At 34.4% G+C, this 18,483-nt stretch overlaps 1 protein-coding gene across 6 annotated transcripts in view; it reads left to right on the top strand.

The window, feature by feature from the left end:
* LOC118146324 (uncharacterized) overlaps window positions 1–18,483 on the top strand; it is a 531,773-nt gene that overhangs the window by 484,428 nt on the left and 28,862 nt on the right. For 5 of the 6 annotated variants that reach the window (XR_013524395.1, XR_013524396.1, XR_013524393.1 and 2 more), the window contains one exon: window positions 5,263–7,335. The exons of the other annotated variant lie outside the window; for it this stretch is intronic. The gene's annotated coding sequence lies outside the window, so the exon portion shown is untranslated. Of the gene's footprint in view, window positions 1–5,262; window positions 7,336–18,483 lie in introns of those variants that run through there. 6 annotated transcript variants of the gene reach the window in all.

Below are 18,483 nucleotides of genomic sequence, written 5' to 3'. Positions count from 1 at the left end.
TTTTGTATGCACATAAATTTTCAACACAATTAACTAAATGCCTAGAAGCATGATAGCTAAATCATATGATAAGACTATGTTAAGCTTTGTAAGAAACTCCAAATTGTCTTCCAAAGTGGCTATATCATTTTGCATTTCTACCAGCAATGAATGATGATTCACTTCCTTTGCAGTAAATATTGTCAGGTTTACAAAAAATAAAATTTAGCCATTCTAGTAGGTATTAATTGGTATCTTACTGTTGCTTCATTCTGCAATTCTGTGGTAGCATATGATAGGAAACATCTTTTCATATGCTACTTTAAATTTGTGTATCTTCTTTGATGAAGTGTTCAGATCTTTGGCCTCTTTTTGAGTTGCTTATTTTCTAGTTGCACTTTAAGTGTTTTTAGCATATATTTTAAAAATTTGATTAATCTATTATTAATTTCATTGATACACATTAGATATACATATTTTGGGGCATGTGATAATTATTTGATATAGTCATATGATTAAAATCAGAATAACTGGGATATTTATTACCTTAAATATTTATATTATATTTATGCTAAAAACATTTGAATTTTTTCTAGCTCTTTTGAAATGAGCAATCAATTAGTGTTAATCATAGTCACCTTACTAAACTATCAAACAAGACTTATTCCTTTTATCTAAGTGTGTATTTGTATCTATTAATAAGCTCCCTCCTCCACCTTACCACTCTTAGCCTGCCTCTAGTAACCCCCAATCTACTTTCTATCTTCATGAGATCTGCTCTTTTAGCTCCCACGTGAGAACATGGAGTATTTGTCTTTCTGTGTTTGGCTTGCTTCACATAGTGTAATAGTCTCCAGTTCCATGCAAATTACAGAATTTCATTCTTTTTTATGGCTGAATAATATTCCATTGTGTATATACATAATATTTCCTTTATTTATTTATTTATTTATTTGAGAAAGAGTCTTACTCCATCACCCAGGCTGGAGTGCAATGCCTCGATCTCGGCTCACTTCAAACTCTGCCTTCTGGGTTCAATCGATTCTCCTGCCTCAGCCTCCCAAGTAGCTCATATTACAGGTGCCCACCAGCAAGCCCAGCTTATATATATATATATATATATATATATATTTGTATTTTTAGTAGAGATGAGTTTTCACCATGTTGGCCAGCTCAGTCTCGAACTCCTGATCTCAGGTGATCCACTCGCCTTGGCCTCCCAAAGTGCTGGACTTACAGGCGTGAGCCACTGCATTCGGCCTCTTTATTTATTTATTTGTTCTTGTTATTATTTTCTGAGACAGAGTTTCACTCTATCACCCAGGCTGAGTGCAGTGTCACAGTCATGGCTTACTGCAGCCTCAACCTGCCAGGGTCAAGTGATCCTCCTGCCTCAGCCTCCTAAGTAGCTGGGACTACAGGCATGTACCACCATGCCTAGCTGATTTTTGATTTTTTGTAAGAATGAGGTCTTTTTATATTGCCCAGGCTGGCCTTGAACTTCTGGACACAAGTGATCCTCCTACCTTGACCTCCCAAAGTGCTGGAAGTATAGGTGTGAACCACCATACCTGGCCTTCTTTTTCCCTTTATCCTTTAACAGACACTTAGGTTGATTCCATGTTTTGACTATTGTGAATAGTGCCACAATAAATATAAGTGCAGGTATCTTTTTGATATATTTGATATCCTTTCTTTTGGTTCTAGACTCCGTAGTGGAATTGCTGAACCGTATGGTGGCTCTATTTTTAGTTTTTAGAGAAACCTCCATACTGTTCTCCATAGTGGTTATACTAATTTGCATTCCCACGAACATTGAACAAATGTTCTCTTTACTTCTCATCCTTGCCAGCATCTTTTATTCTCTGTTTTCATAATAGCCATTCTAACTGGGATGATAATATTTCATTGTGGTTTTAATTTGCATTTCTGCGATGATCAATGATGTTGACAACCTTTTTATGCATCTGCTTTCCATTTGTATGTCTTCTTTGAGAAATCTCTATTCAGATTTCGGGCCCATTTAAAAATCAGATTATTGAGTTGTTTGAGCTCCTTGTATATTTTGGTTATTAATCTCTTACCAGATGGAGAGTCTGCAAATATTTTCTCTTATTTTCTGGATTCTCTCTTCACTTCATTAATTGTTCCTTTTGCTGTGCAGAAGGTTTTAGCTTGATTTAATTCCACTTGTCTAGTTTTGCTTTGGTTGCCTGTGCTTTTGAAGTCTTACACAAAAAAAACTTTGTACAGACTAATATCCTGGAGTATTTCCCAGTGCTTTCTTCTAGCACTTTTATAGTTTCATGTCTTTGATTTACATCTTCAGTCCATTTTGATTTGATGAGGGATAGGGATGTAGTTTCATTCTTCTGCATCTGGTTATCTAGTTTGACAAGGACCATTTATGGAAGAAACTGTTCTTTCCCCTTCATATGTTCTTGGTGCCTTTGTCAGAAATGAGTTGGCTATAAATATGTAGATTTATACCTGGGTTCTCTATTCTATCCCATTGGTCTCATGCTTGTTTTAATGCTGGTATCATGTTGATTTGGTTCCTATAGCTTTGTAGTATATTTTGAAGTGAGGTAGTGTGATGCTTACAGCTTTGTTCTTTTTGCTCAGGATGGCTTTGGCTATTTGGGGTCTTTTGTAGTTCCATATATATTTTAGAATTTGTTTCCTATTTCTGTGAAGAACATAATTGATGTTTTGATGGGATTGGATTGATTCTATAAATTGCTTTGGGTAGTATTGTCATTTTTACAATATAATTATTTCAATTCATGAGCATGGAATGTCCTTCAACTTTTTGTGTGTATCCTCTTTAATTTCTTTCACTAGTATTCTATACTTTTCCTTGTATAGATTTTTCATATCTTTGGTTAAGTTGATTCCCAAGAATCAACTTTGCAATAGGTACAAAGAATCAATATTTCTTGTACCTATTGCAAAAAGGATTGCTTTCTTGATGTTCTTTTTAGATTATTCACTGTTAGCATATATTTTTATATGTCAATTTTGCATCCTGTAACTTTACTGAATTAATTTATCAGTTATAACTGTTTTACAGTAGACTCTGGGTTTTTCAAAATATAAGACCATGTCATTTGGGTACAAAGTGTTTTGTTTGTTTGTTTATTTGTTTTTTTACATATCCCTTTCCAATTTGAATGCACTATATTTTTCTCTTGCTTAATTGCTTAAAAGTGGGCTTTCTTGTCTTGTTCCAGATTTTAGAGGATCTTTTATTCTTTTTAGTTCCTTCTGACTGTGTATTTTTAAATAGCACATCTTCAAGTTCATTAATTCTTTCTTCTGCTTGATCTATTCTGCTGTTGAGAGAGATTCTGATGCCTTCTTTGGTATGTCAATTCAATTTCTTAGCTCCAGAGTTTTGCTTGGTTTTTAATAATTATTTCAATGTCCTTGTTAAATTTATCTGGTAGGATTCTGAATTTCTTCTCTGTGTTATTTTGGATTTCATTGAACTTCCTCAACACGGGTATTTTAAATTGTGTGTGGAAAGTCATACATCTCTGTCATTCTTGGATTGGTTACTGGTGTCTTATTTAGTTCAGTTGGTGAGGTAATGTATTCCTGGATAGTCTTGATACTTATGGATGGTTGTTCATGTTTGGGCATTGAAGAGGTCAGTATTTATTGTAGTCTTCACAGTCTGAGCTTGTTTGTATCCATCTTTCTTGGGAATGCTTTCCAGGTATTTGTAGGGACTTGAGTGTTGTGATGTAAGTTTTTGGTGACTGCAGTCATATGTGCATTCAGGGACAACCCAAGCCCAATAATCCTCCAGTTTTTGCAGACTACTTCACAGTAACTTAATGTATTTTCTTATGGAGTATTACCAGTTCCTCTCTCTTATCTCTGGATTGTCATTTATTTCACTTGTCAATACATTGAACTCATCCAGTATATTGTTGGTATTATTATTTTAAATAAATATGTATTCAATCAATTAAAATAATAAAAATGATTTTTTTTTACTTGTACTTATTCCTTTCCTATTGTTTTTTCCTTTATGTAACTCTAAGTTTCTGAACTGTATATATATTTTTTACTTTGAAAAACTTTTAACATTTATTGTAAAGCAGGTCTACTGATGATAAATTCAGTATTTTAATTTGTGTGAGAAAGTTGTTTTTTCCCATTCATGTGTAAATGATAATTTTATTAGATAAAGAATTCTAGGTTGGTTATATTTTTGTTTAATTATATTATATATTTTAATCTCTTTCTGCTTGACCATCTGATTAGAAGCACAATATAATTCTTAACCATATTCCTCTGTAGATAAGATATTTGCTTCTCTGATTTCCTTCAAGATTTCTTATTTGTCTTCAGTTTTATACAGTTTGACCATCTTATGCCTAGGTATAGATTTTTTTGATGTGCATTTTGTTTGCTATTCTCTGAGCTTCCTGGATATGTGCTTTGGTTTCTTTCATCAATTTTGGAAAATTCTTAGCCATTATTATTCACATATTTATTCAGCTTCTTTCTCTCTTTCTTCTCCTTCTGAAATTCTAATTATACTATTGATATGCTTTTTACAGTTGTCCTACAGTTCTTAGATATCTGTTCAGTTTTTTATAACATTCTTTCACATTGCATTTCTGTTGTCAGAGTTTCTAGTGACATCTTTAATGTCACTTACTCTTTTCTTGGCTGTGTTCAGTCTATTTATTGATGAGCCTATCAGAGGCATTGGTCATTTGTATCATGTCTTTTTTTTAAATTTAAGAATTCTCTATTGATACATTTCTGGAGTTTTTATCTTTCTATCTACATTAATAATTTGTTCTTGCATGTTATTTTGTTTTTCAATTACAATCTTTCACATACTACTTATAGTTATTTTAATTTTTTTACCTGATAATTTCAAAATCTATTGCTTATGTGAATCTGGTTCTGATTCTTGCTTCATCTTTTCATATTCTATTTTTTAAATTTCTTTGTAACAAGGCTTGTCATTTTTTGTGTTAAGCCAAATGTAACGTGTTGGGGAATAGGAACTGAGATAATTAAGAATTAGTGTGAGGTTTCATGTTAGCATCATGAAATGAATGCCTGCCACTCTCTTCAAATTTATATGTTGAAGCCCTTGTCCACAATGTGATGGCATTTAGAGATGAGCCTTTGGGAGGTAATTCAGTTTAGATAGGATCATAAGGGTAGAGTCCTGATGATGGGATTAATGATCTTATAAAAAGAGGAAGAGACATGAGAGCTCTGACTCTCTTTTTGTGCCCTTTCCAAAAAAAGGACCACGTAAGGACATAAGAAGAAGATGGGCCATGTGCAGATGAAAAAGAGGGCCTTCATCAGACATTGAATTGTTGGCACCTTGATGTTGAACTTCCCAGCCTGCAGAACTGTGAGAAATAAATTTTTGTTTTTTAGTCTACCTTGTTTGTGATATTTGCTATAGCAGACTGAACTAACTATGACATCTATCTGAGAGTTGGACTTTGTTTAATGTTTATTGTAGCTGTGGTTGCCAGAAGTTTGTTTCTTCTAAATTTTGCTTCCCCTTTTGTCTTTGGGTTTCCCTAAGAACTCTTTCTTAAGTAGAGTCTGTGTCTTACAGGTTTCACAGTTGCAACTCAGTTATTATCCTGGTGTCCTGGTGATATAGCACTAAGTTATTGAGGAATAAAAGCGTTCTATAATCTTATAATTAAATCTCAGCTTTTTTAGTTGGCATGAGTCCCTGGGTTATGAGCTCAGAAATTTCTATTAGCCTTTTTTCTCTTCTTCTCTTGACGTAAGACCGGAAGGTCTCTGGAGTTGATTAGTTGCATTTCCTTTAGGTTAGATAAGGCTCTGGTAATACAGTTTTTCTTAGAATGAAGATGAACATGTTTTGGAACATCTGGGCCTATTTCAAAATGGCTAATTTTTCCTTCTCTTTGCCTGAGAGCAGAGGGAACGTTTTACTCTCATATTCCCTGTGAGAATTTATTGGGGGTTGGAAATAAAACACATAAAATTGTAGGTTCCCCCCAAGAGTGAGTCCCTAAGAGTTTTTAACTATTATTTAAACTTATCTACCCACTGTACCCAATAATAGATCAAAATTACTCTTCAAGTGTTTCTACCAGTTACTTGCTCCATCAGCTTCTGCTTCAGTTAAACTGATTCTTCATGTTCTCTGTATTGCCCCGTTTCTCCAGATTTCATAATGATCATTTGTGCTGTGACCTCAGTTCTTGGATGACTTATGAAAGGTCACTGATTTTAAGCTAGGCTACTTTTTTCTTACTGTTGAGAATGAGAATGGGAGTTTTCAACTCTTTGCAATGGTGCACCTGAAATTAGATTTCTGCTTCTTGGCTTTTTATCTGAAAGTTGTCTGTGCCTTAGGGTCTGAATCTACACTTCTCTTTATTTATTTTAATTGTAGTAATTTGTAATTATTATTCTTCATGTGTAGAAATGTGCTGGAAAACTTTGTATTGTTATGGTGTTTCTTAGCATATTACATTATTCTATCTCTGGATACAGATTGGAATTGAAACCACAATGACCTGTCAAGCTTGTTTTACCTTTAGAAATACATCTGTAATTTAAATGTATAGAATTCTATGTTTGACATTAATTTCATGTGTTAATCATGCTTTTCTAATTTTGAATTTGAGTATAAGAAAGGTTATGCCATTTTAAAATTCTGAATTCACCATAGCATTTGAAACAACCTGGGTTTATTGGTTTGATAAATATTATACATGTAAAATTCTTTGATGACTAAAAGCCAACATAGTACCACAGAAAAAAGAGGAGATTGATCAGTAGTACTATGCTAATAGATGTTTGTAAAAATTATATTTAATGGCAAAATATATTTGGTAAATACTGATTTAGTTGATATATTCAGACTTGTTTACCCCAGAGATTCTCTCAGACTTAGTAATCATGTGTATATTCTTAACCCCTAAAAGAGATGAAAAAGCATTTTTCAGTAGACTTACTATTAGAAAGTGTTTCAGAGCACATGTATTGGCAAATTCTGCACCAGATACTTCTTTTCAGACAGATATGTTAAGGTGCATTAATTGCTCTTATTTGGCAGAAAGTCTTTCTTTATAGTTGGCAACTGGCTCCCTGCAATGATGGACAACCACATGCAACAAGGAAGCAAGATGTTTCCAACCAGGGAAGCTTCTTTTCATGTAGAAAACCTTGTCACCTGGCTTATCAAACTGAATTTTTCAGAAGTAGAAAATACACTTAGAAAATATAACTGAAGAGAAAAACGCCCTAATTTTATTGAACAAAATGATATTAGTTTGAAAACTCTGCTTTGTGGTTAGTATAGATTATCAGAATTGTGCAAGTTATCCATTACCATAATTTTATATTATAATACAAAGGCTTAGGTATACTGTGTACAAATAATTTAGAAAAGTTTTTTTTTTTGTTGGCATTCCTCTAAGTTTTCTCTTTAGGTCAAAAATTTATTTAATTTAAAAGAAGAAAAACATGTATATGAATTTCTTAATAAGAATGTAAGCAGAAAAGCCAAATGACTGAAGTAGAATATTCCAGTGGCATACAGAAATTTAGTACCTCCCAACACCATTAATTAGATAAAGCAGCAAAATAAAGAAATACGATGATAATATAAGAAGTTGAGCTAAATGCCAATGATCTCTCTCTGGTGCTAAACCAATCTTTAAAGAGAAGCTATATATGTGTGTATAAAGAATTGGAAAAGCAATACTCAATATCTCCCCCTATTTGTGTGTTAAAACTCTCATTATGACTGGCTTAGCTTATAATAGCTGCATATTCTTTGATAATGACCCTTCTTCCCTAACTTCAAATGATCTATGCAATAGGACTGGGTTATATTTGTGTGGTATATGAAATATCTATTATTAATTTAAGAGCATGCCATAAACTTCACCATTTTAACTTTTGTGTGTAATTATTCTTTCTAAGGCCACAACCTACAATAGGAAAAGAGAGAAATATAAAGATTATCAAAACTGATCTACATGGTAGCTGAAATCTAGAAGGAAAATATTAAAGGGAAAAATAGTAAGATTTCCAATTTCTTGTGGAGCATGAAATATCTCATAAATATATAAACTAGTGAGTGTCACTGAGGTTATTGTGGTAGTTGAATAATAAGCATTTGTCATGGAAAAAGCCAATGAAATTAAGTAATTTTTTTTTTTTTGTCTTACTCATGAGCAAGAAAAGGGAATAGCAAAAGAGTATGGTTTGTTTCATATAGATTGGAAGTTGGCAAAAAGCTTAAAGAAGAAAAAGCATCCAAAGTGCTTTTTAATTTAATAATCCTTAATGTAATACCTATTATGTTCCAAAATTTGTGGGTAGCAAGATAAGTAAAGTGCAGCTCCTGCCCTTCATGAATTGATGATCTAGTTGGGGAGACATGGAAACAGATGGTAACACTACAAAAACTGTATGCAGAGTGTCAAGTCTTTATGGACATTGGAAAAATGCCTCGGGGGAATAGCTCGAGCATGTGTTCTGTTAAGCCTTAAAAATGCAGAAGCATGGGTGAATGTGTGGCCTTCATTTGAGCATGACATAGGGAAACAATGTCATCAGGGAAAAGCAAGACAAATTTGGAATTCTGCTGGTCATGACCTTACTTACAATGTTGAATGAAACTCACGCAATTTTTTGTATGGGACTTTCTGTACATTTGAATTTGTCATGGTTTTTCCCTAAAAAGAGAAGCAAAAGTCAATCTGATGAAATTAAGTTTCAACTACTAAATATATTTTGTACGTATGCTGCAGGAGAGTTCTACTGCTGTCAGTATAACACAAGTAGAGAACTGTTTTAAGTTGTAGTATTACTAAAATAATCTTCCTAAAACAGATGAAGTAATTGGACGAATAGTAGTTAGACCGCCTTACCTGATACTGATTCTTTAGGGAAACTGAGCTAATGAGTGATGAAATCCCACAGAGCACGTATTACTGATGGTCACCCTGACCCCTCTTGAATTCCACCATAAAAACATAACAATCAACCATAAATGGATCCCACCACTTTAATATCACATTTCAGTCATATCCGTTATAATACTGTATCTGAAACATTACATCATCTGGAAAGATCCTTTCTTCTGGAATTCTAAGCAAATTTTCTGAAAGCTATTCTGACCTAATTCAAATGCTTACCTTTGACCAAGCAACCTAGTTCTGATGGATTACACTATTGGCTTTCACTAGGGCCAGCTGTCCAGTTTTTCAGTCAGAGGGTAGATTTATTTCAGGAATAACATGAATCCAAAAGTTGGGGCTAATTGGAAAGATAAAATAGATTCAGAGGAGGCTTCCAGTAGTCTGTATTAGGAAGTTTAAATAGGCCTTGTATTTTAGGTTGGTGCAAAAGTAATTGTGATTTTTGCATTGAAAGTGAAAACTTTTGCATTTGAAAGTTTTTACTTTCAGTTGCAAAAACAGCAATTACTTATTAGTTGGTGTAAAACTTTTGCACCAACCTAATTGTTTTTTTAGAAATTTTCTGGAGGCAAATTTTTCTTCTGGTTTTATGAGTAAGAGGTGAAAAAAAAAACTGAATAGATTTGCATTCTCCCTCTTTCTTTCTCTCAAGTAAATTTATGGCTGATTTCATCTAAATGATAGGAGCTGTTATGTCATGAACATTTTTTCATCTGATATTAGCCTTGCTTTATTAAATACCTCTTGTAGAGTTTCATACATAACTAAATATTGGGAAATTGAATTTCACATTTTGAAAAAAGAAAGAAGAGACAAGAAAAGAAAAAGGAAGAGAAAAGAAAAAAAAAAAGATTTGTCTCAGACAGAGCCTTTTATTGGCTGTTTCCTTTTTCCATGACAGTGGAGAAATGAAAGAGGAAGGAGTGACACAGGGAGGCATGGGGGTGGTAGAAAATGTTCTCAAAACAAATTCTTGAAAAACAAAGACTGGTTTGTGCTAACACTTATTTAGACTTTGTGAGCTCTACAGTTGTGTGCTGATTTTCTTCCAGATGAATCTGGCAGAATCAAAGACAGGTTTTTCCAAAATTCTGCCAACTTAAGTAAAAATATCATTTTTATGTAACAAACATTACTCATCTACTCCATTTAATGTTTACTGAAATATTGGTAAGGATTTTATTGAACAAGAGGTTATAGGAATTTAAAAATATAGGTTAATTTTCTTACTCGTTTTCAAAATCACGTTACTTGAAAAATAGCAAATGCACTTACCAGGGTCAAAGAACTATTAGATTATTTGCATACTGTTTAGGAAGGAATAATTACTGTTTATGTGGATCCATGACACCATAAAATTCTGATGTCAACTTTAGTGTTTTCAAATTAGAGAGTCAATATTAGTATATTTATTAAAGGTGAGGTAATTAAGCCTAGAAAAATCTTTTATCTTATAGATTCCTACACAGAATATAATGAGAAAAAATATCAATAGTATGTTGATAATGCTATTTGGTTGGGTTTCCAATAGACTTGCTAACCCAATATGCAGTTAATTATGTTAGAATTTATCAAGAGGTATGTATTTTGGTGTGTTGATTTTGATATTTCAAACCAAGAAACTGCTTAGACCCAGAAGATAAGACATTATTTCTCCTTTTCAGATTCTTCCTCAGATTCTTTCCTGTTTTTACTCCCCTGCTTTCTGCCAATATCTTGTTGATACTGAGAAATGCCACCTTGTTTTCTTCCTTACCTTGTAGAGATACAAAGTAAATGCTGAAAGGGTCACAAAGTATTTGTGAAATGGGCAATCGAATTCACTAGCAAGCATGGGTGTTACCTATGGTTTTTACAATTTAGAAGAAATTGACAATGCAAAGATAATTAGACCTAAAATAAATATAGAGAATTAAGAAATATATCTACAGGAATCTATACTAAAATATTAATAGTATATATATCTACCTAGGTGATAGGAGTATAAATCACATACATTTATCTCCTTTTAATTTTTAATCTATATTTTCTTATACTCCTATTCTACATGTGTTGTTTGTATAACTATAAAAATTAAATTAAAAAAAACTGGAGTTTGCTTGTCATAAATACATAATTAATGCAATTTCCTTAAATGATTTATTGTGTAATTCATATGATTTTTGTGTATGTCTGTGAAAATCTTGCTCTGTCACCCAGGCTGTAGTGCAATGGTGCAGTCTTGGTCCACTGCAACCTCCACCTCCGGGGTTCAAGTGATTCTCCTACCTCAGCCTCTAGAGTAGCTGGGTATTACAGGCATGCACTACCATGCTTGGCTAATCTTTTGTATTTTTAGTAGAGATGGAGTTTCACCATGTTGGCCAGGCTAGTTTTGAACTGACCTCAAGTGATCTGCCTGCCTCGGCTTCCCAAAGTGCTAGGATTATAGGTGTGAGCCACTGTGTGTGATCTCTAATTGGGGAAGGGAGGAGACTACAGAAAAGTATTAGTTGGTCTGCATAAGGAGTCATTTTCAGATGCTGTGTCATTTAAAATGCAATGAAAACTAGCAGGTTAGAAACATAGTAAGAAAAGTAGAAGATAGCATACTTCCTTTTGCAAATCTCTTATCTACTGTAGGTTAAATTTTTTGGATTGTACCAGCATGGGTAAGAACTAACACATTATCTCTTACAAACAATAAGTTTTTTAAAATTGGCCTTTACAACATTATTGTGATGAGGCAGATTCATTAATTGATTTATTGCCCCAAATATTCACTGTAAACAACAAATTTTCTAAACTTTTTGGACTCAATGATTTTCACAAGTCCTTTTATGCATATATTTGATTAGAGGCTCTAATTTCAAGTTGGATAACCAGCTGTTCTGTGTGATCAACAATGATTATTGGCTGCTATGTTTTCAGAGTTTCGTGGTTTAACACACACCTGGAAAAGAATCTATTACAGTTCTGAATCAAAACACTTCCAGGACAGTCTCTACAAGGTGACACTGATTGAATGAATTAATCACTCTACAAATATGCAGGTTTGGTCATTCCACAGAGTGAGTGGCTCAAAATGGGTTATACTCAGATGTCAACATACGTATTACTTGACTCTTAAAAACATAACTGTCACTTGGCATAGAGGTTAACCAGGGCATGACCAGTGCTTTCCATCCTTGTAGCTGCTTTCGTTTTCCTACTTTTGACAGGCACATGATTATAAGAAATACTGTTTTTAAGAAACTTAATATGAAAATAGTGGAAGGGCAATGATAGTCACTGCTATCAAAATTGCTTTAGTGTGAAGGGTAAAACAAGAAGTAGTAGAGACTGTGTGCAACCAAGGATGGAATGTCCTATTTTCAGGGAGCATCCCAATGCTCAGTTCTAGTCAACTGTTGTAAGGCAGAATATAGACCCAGTATTGCCAGATAATCTAATTTTATAAAAGAAGCTGTGAATATGAAATTTCATGAAACCTTGCATTATTTATGTCTTAGCAAATTCTACTTCAAAGATTTTTTTTAAATGATTTTTTGTCTTATTTTTAGTTGTTGACACTGTGAAAATTGACACAGCGAATTCAGAATAAAAGAGGAAACATCCCACCTTTAAACCACTGATTTTCAACGGCTGATGCTGCCTTTTCTTCATTAACACCAGCATCCAGTCTGCTTGCCCAGACACCTCCCTATGTGGGCTAGGATGGGCACCCATATTTGCTTCTGCCACTTTTGCCTCTCAGATTTTCATGGAAGACACACTTACCATGCTTTCTGATACAGTCTTTTTCAATATATAGATGCCTTAATGTATTTAAAAGTTACATCGAGTCCTGTAATTTAGGAAGCTATTTTGTCTAAGCTATGATAGGCTGACTGAAATTCATTCATTCAACTTATAATCATTTTATAGTTGATTTCTTTAAAAAGAATTTATTTATAAGCTTCCTTTTTATGCTTATAGGCCAGAAACAAGGACAAGAAACACTGAATTTTTAGTGCATGTCAACAGATTTAACCTTTAATCTTATTTCTGCTTCTCACACTTCCTATCCCTCCTATAATTTAGGATGGAGGTATATAAATAACCTTAGGATGTCCATTTATTAGGTTAATTGATAATATAAGAGGCTCCCCCCGCCTCTCTTTCTCTTTCTCTCTCTCCATATAGATAAAAATATAGATATATAAAGCATTTATATAGTCACATTTTGGTGCTCAATTCAGGCTCCCTGATTACGCATCTCCCACATGAATAATCAGTCACTTAAGCTTGTACAGGAATATATTTAATTCTTCTTTTTGATTCTATTAGTTTTTAGCTATAGCATCTCAGTTTAGGCTAAAAGTTTTCTACCATGTAAGGCATTCCTACCCTCACTGTGGGGTAGGAATAAGTTTCCCAATCTCATTATTAAAAGTAAGATTAACTCAGGGTCATTTTTGCTTAGATTTTAAAATTCTGCAGTTCACAATCACAGATACAATTGTGATAAAAACTGTAGCGTACATAGTTCAAGTCATGAGCATAATGGAAAGGGCAGAGGAGAGCACCCCCTAAAGGTCACATTTAAAAAGAAATAGATTCTGTGAAAAATAGAATCATATACTGTGCTCAAGATGATCCTTTGAAGGAATTTGCTATTTTAAATGATTAAAGTTTAAATAATGTTCCACAAATATGTTCCACAGTTCCATATATAAAATTTGCAAGACTTACAGTTATATATTTATCTTGTTTGGGTGGAGGTCTATGAAACATATAAACTTCAGATCAGATTTTCAGAAGCTGTTGTTTTTGGCAACTCCACCTCCCTCACCCTGCCACATTCGCGTTAAGCAAGAAGAAATCAGACCTTCGATTTTTACTGTTGAGATGACAGCATCCAAAATTTGAGGTAGCTGAATTTGATGATAATTTAGGGTTGATTAAACCATTCCTGTGAATTGCTTCTTTTCTTGGCAAGTGTTTACAGTGTTCAAGCTTGAGCTCTATTTACAGCAACCCCATTTCACAAGATGCATTATTTGAAGGGGGGCCGTGGGCTGTGTGCATTTTTGGAGCTGACTTTTAGAATGTTCCTACTCCAACCACACATTTGTGTGGCATTTGTGAATTCAGTACTTGTGCTTAGCATTTGATAAGGTGCAGGGAGATTGGTCTGAAGTGGTCTCAGTGCTAAGGGTGGAGAGAATGTTTAAAATTCTTATATGATGAAAACCCTGGCTTGCTAGCAACTGATATTTCCCTCCATCCCAGGGAGTGGCACTTCCTATCTTTGTTCCATTGTGGTTTCTTGTCTTATCCTGGCAGAAATAAGAGACAACGTTCCTGAGAATCAAGGCCTCTGACTGTGAAATTTGCTGTATTTGAAATCCTAGACTTGCTCTGGAGTCACAGTGGATTCCAACTGGTCAAGCATCAGCAAGGTAGTGCTGTTTTTAAACAGCAGGCCCAGGTCAGCAACGCATAACAAGAATGTAGAATGTAGAATAGTATGGTAGACATACATTTTTTCCCATCATTTTCATTTATTTTTGTGTCATTTATTAAATAAAAGACTTTAACAACCTCTTGCTGCTTGACAAAAAGCATGCAGACTCACAAATCTGGCAAAACAAAACAAAACACACAAAGTCCTCTGCAGGTTCAGTTTAGAAGTAAATAAAAGTCCTACTAAATATTTTAATATTTTCTAAATCTGACTCTAAAATAATTGCAACAAGAGAAATGTAAGTTAGAAAATAAGAGTTTTCATTTAAAAAAAATCAGTAAGAAAAACTGAACTGTAGAAACCCCAGTTTAGGAAGTCTTTACATTTAGATTTTATTCTGAATTTTAATGCTGATCTTATCTCTAGTAATAAATGACCTTGCAAGAACTTTGTTCAATAAGTTCTACTTTTTTTGAAATGTTTTCAATAAATGTAATCATATATCTTAGTATAACTAGGTTGCAGGTCGGGAGGGGGCTCAGCTCTGCCCAACCCCCGCTTTAATGTGCCTGAGGTTCTTGACCTCTCTTTGTCCCAAGAATGGGAAGGGGCCCTGGCGTGCGGTGAGCTTACAGTTCAAGTAAATATCGGATCCAAAGAATTTAGCAGAAAGCGATTTATTAGGCAGAGAGAGAGAGAAAGAGAAAGCTCCCATGCTGCCGTGGGAGGGGAATCCGAAGGGGATAGCCACATAGGCGTAATACCTGAGCGAGTTAGGAGGAACGCGCCACACACTGAGTTCCAAATTAAGAGTCCAGCTAGTGCTCAAAGTTCTCTTGGCCCGAGGAAGGGGCTTGATTATCTTTTATACCTTGATTTAGGTAGGGGAGAGGGTACCTAGGTGAAGTGGAATTTTTCAGAGGCAGAAAAGCAGGTTAGAGGAAGGGGCTGTGGGCACAGGTGGTTTCCATACAATTACCAAGAAGAGGGGTGATCAGGCTCCTTCTATACAGTGACCAAAGGGAATTTTTTTTCTTATAATAGCAGTGGGGAGGTATGCCAAGCAGGATGCAGTTACAATGGTTACAAGTGTTAAGAACAGTACGCTTCAATGCTTCTAAGTGCAGCATGACCCAGTTATGCACCCAAAGGGGCTGTGGTAGGGAGGGGGAAGCCCGCTAGTTTACAGCTAAGATGGAGTCAGTGATGCTAGCCCAGGGTAGGTTATTACACAGGTGGAGAGGGAAAAACAGCTCCCACGTTGTTGTGGGAGGAGATCCCAGAGAAGAAAATCCACACAGGTAAGGGGCAGTGTAATTTTAAATTTGAAGTTATTCCCACCCCATCCATGTTCTTGTCCAGTGAGAGGAGTTCTTTCAGACTTCCTCTGGAATGATTGATCTTTGACTCTGATGCTGGACTGGCTGTCCGGCCCAGAACAGAGACACTTCCTCCCAGAGCTTTTTATAGGCTTTTTTAAACAAAGGAGCACACTTCAAATTTTACCTAGCCTGTGCAATGGGAAAGTTAGACAAAAAACTCTAGGTTCCGGATGGGGAGGTGGATGGAGGCATGATGCTGGGAAGTTTAACATTAATAATTTCTGTTCCTATTTTTGTTTTATGCAGTTTTAAAGGATATATGTATTTATTGAAATATCATTGTTCTCTTTCTTAGTTGCTTGTTTTGGAGAATTTACAGAAACGCCTCGGTAGTGGGAAGAATGCTGAGAATCTAACGAAAATGCTAATTAACTATAAACAAACAAAAATAATGCTAAATCATAATTTTACAACCAAACATCTAAAGCCAATTAGTTTTCATGAACAGAAATTATTTCAGCATGTGGCTAAGGAAAATTTAAGTTTCCTGGCAAATTCAAAGAGAGAATTATTATGCTGAATATGTGTTTATCTAAAACTTTTGGTTGAGAAGCTAATAAAAATAATTATATTAAATGTGAGCAAAACTATATTATTTAGTATAGCATTCTCTGGTTTTATTTTAACTCTTTATTTCATCGTGACACTTTAACCTAAGTTATATTCTGTTTGACTATCATACAAGTTTCCAGGATGCTGAAAAATATAAAAATATTAACCTAAAAAATAAAGATGAGAAAACAAATACCTTGATTTAAATCATTTATTTAGAACAAGAAAGTTATTTTGCCTATGAAAATTCATAAATTTTAATTTCCTAAAATTTATATAAGGATAAAAGAAATATGCTGCAAATTATTATAATACACATAAGTCAATTTTGGGCAGGTTTATTAAATTAAATAAGCATTTCTATACTCATATATCATTGGTTTAAATTACTCCTTATGAAGAAATATTATTTAAGCTATATTTATAGGTTGGACTAAGGACAAAATTAAAATTTCATTTATTTTTGGTTACCTTTGATCTTTTGAATATTTGCAGTCTTTAGATCACCAGTCAGGAAAGAATCACAAAGGGCTCTAAGGAGTTTCATTACCTGGGAGGAAGTGAGGACCTAAAAATGGGGTCTGATGCTATCAGTGATGTGGCACCAAATTGTCCAAGACACAATGCACCAGACAACTAAGGAGAAATTATTTCACATAGGTCATTGCAGTAACAAAAGTACTATGGGTCCAAAGATTAGAGTTTCTCAACAGAGTGTTTTTCCTTAGACTTTTTTGCGGTGGGGGGCAAACAAGTTGCAGATGGAGTGATTTACAGCTGGAGTGGTTTTGCAAGTAGAAGTCTCTGTCAGTTATCTGAATAGTAAGTGTTTCTTTCTATGGTTAGCTAGTGCATTCCTTTCCTATTACTGTTGTAACATATTACCATAAATTTAGTCTTAAAACAATACACATTTGCTATTTTACAGTTCTGAAGGTCAGAAATCTGAAAAGCATCACACTGGGCTGAGACAAAGGTATTGGCAAGCCTGTATTCCTTTAGGAGGCTCTAGGAAATAATCCATTTACTACTCTTTTTCAGCTTCTAGTGGCCACCTGCCTTCCTTGGATCACTGCCCAGTTCCTCCATGTTTGAAGCCAGCAATGTCAGGGCATCTCTCTAGTTCTCTCTCTTTTTTTTTTTTTTAATCTCTGCTTCCACATTTAAGGATTGTGTAATTATATTGGGCCCACCTTGGTAATCTAGAATAATCTCACTATTTTAGTGTTATCTGATTAGCAACAATAGCTCCATTTGAAACAATAACTCCCCTTTGTATGTAACTTTACATAGTTACAGATTTTAGAAGTTAGGATGTGGACATATTTAGCAGGTGATTATTTTGCCTACAACATTTAGTTTCAGAGGGATAAACAGTTCTCATGTCAGTTAATCAGTTAAAGAGGTGGATATAGAAAGGTCGGGCAACAGGTTGAAACAAAGAGGAAGAGCGTTGTACTTGGTCTTGTCCCAAGTAAAGAAGGGAGAGATCCGCAAATCTTACCAATTATGAGAAAGAGAAACTATTGTCTTAGCTAAGTTGTATAAGCAAGGATGATTCTTTGTGTTAAACCACTTCTTAAAACAGTAGGTTTTTAAAAAAATTGTTACTGTTTTCTGGGAGCTCAGACCTTAGGTATAGTTCAACATGGTCACTATTTTTTTTTTTTTTTTAATAGAAAAAAGTAACAAGTAGTAAGAAAAATTAAGAGGAAAATTAAGAGGCAGGAGCAACATAGAGATGCTGGGGCTAAGGCTTTAGTTTCAGACCACTGGGATTTGAATTCCTACTTGCAAAAATTATATAATCATGGGCAAGAGACTTAAACATTATATGCCTTGAACTCCTTATCTTTAAAGTGAATATGATACAGTATCTGCTTTATAGCCGTTGTTGAGAGGATTACGAGATGATATATGTAAAATGCTTATTAAAGTAACAGAAAGATAGTCAAATGTTCAGTTAATGTTATCTATTGTTAATTGATTAATGAATCACTCCAGTGAAATGTCCTTGGGTAAAAAAAAAATATGATGTACATTATGCTGAAAGAGCTGATGGAAGAAATGACTTTTTGTCTTTTTTTCTTCCTCCACTGTCTTTCTTTTTATTTTTTGAGACGGAGTCTCGCTCTATCATCCACCTTAGCCTCCCAAGTAGCTGGGAGTACAGGCA

The sequence above is a fragment of the Callithrix jacchus genome, chromosome 12 (genome assembly GCF_049354715.1).
Source record: "Callithrix jacchus isolate 240 chromosome 12, calJac240_pri, whole genome shotgun sequence".
Lineage (NCBI taxonomy): Eukaryota > Metazoa > Chordata > Mammalia > Primates > Cebidae > Callithrix > Callithrix jacchus.
The sequence above is the reverse complement of the archived record's forward strand: the minus strand, read 5'-3'. Positions and strand labels throughout refer to the sequence as shown.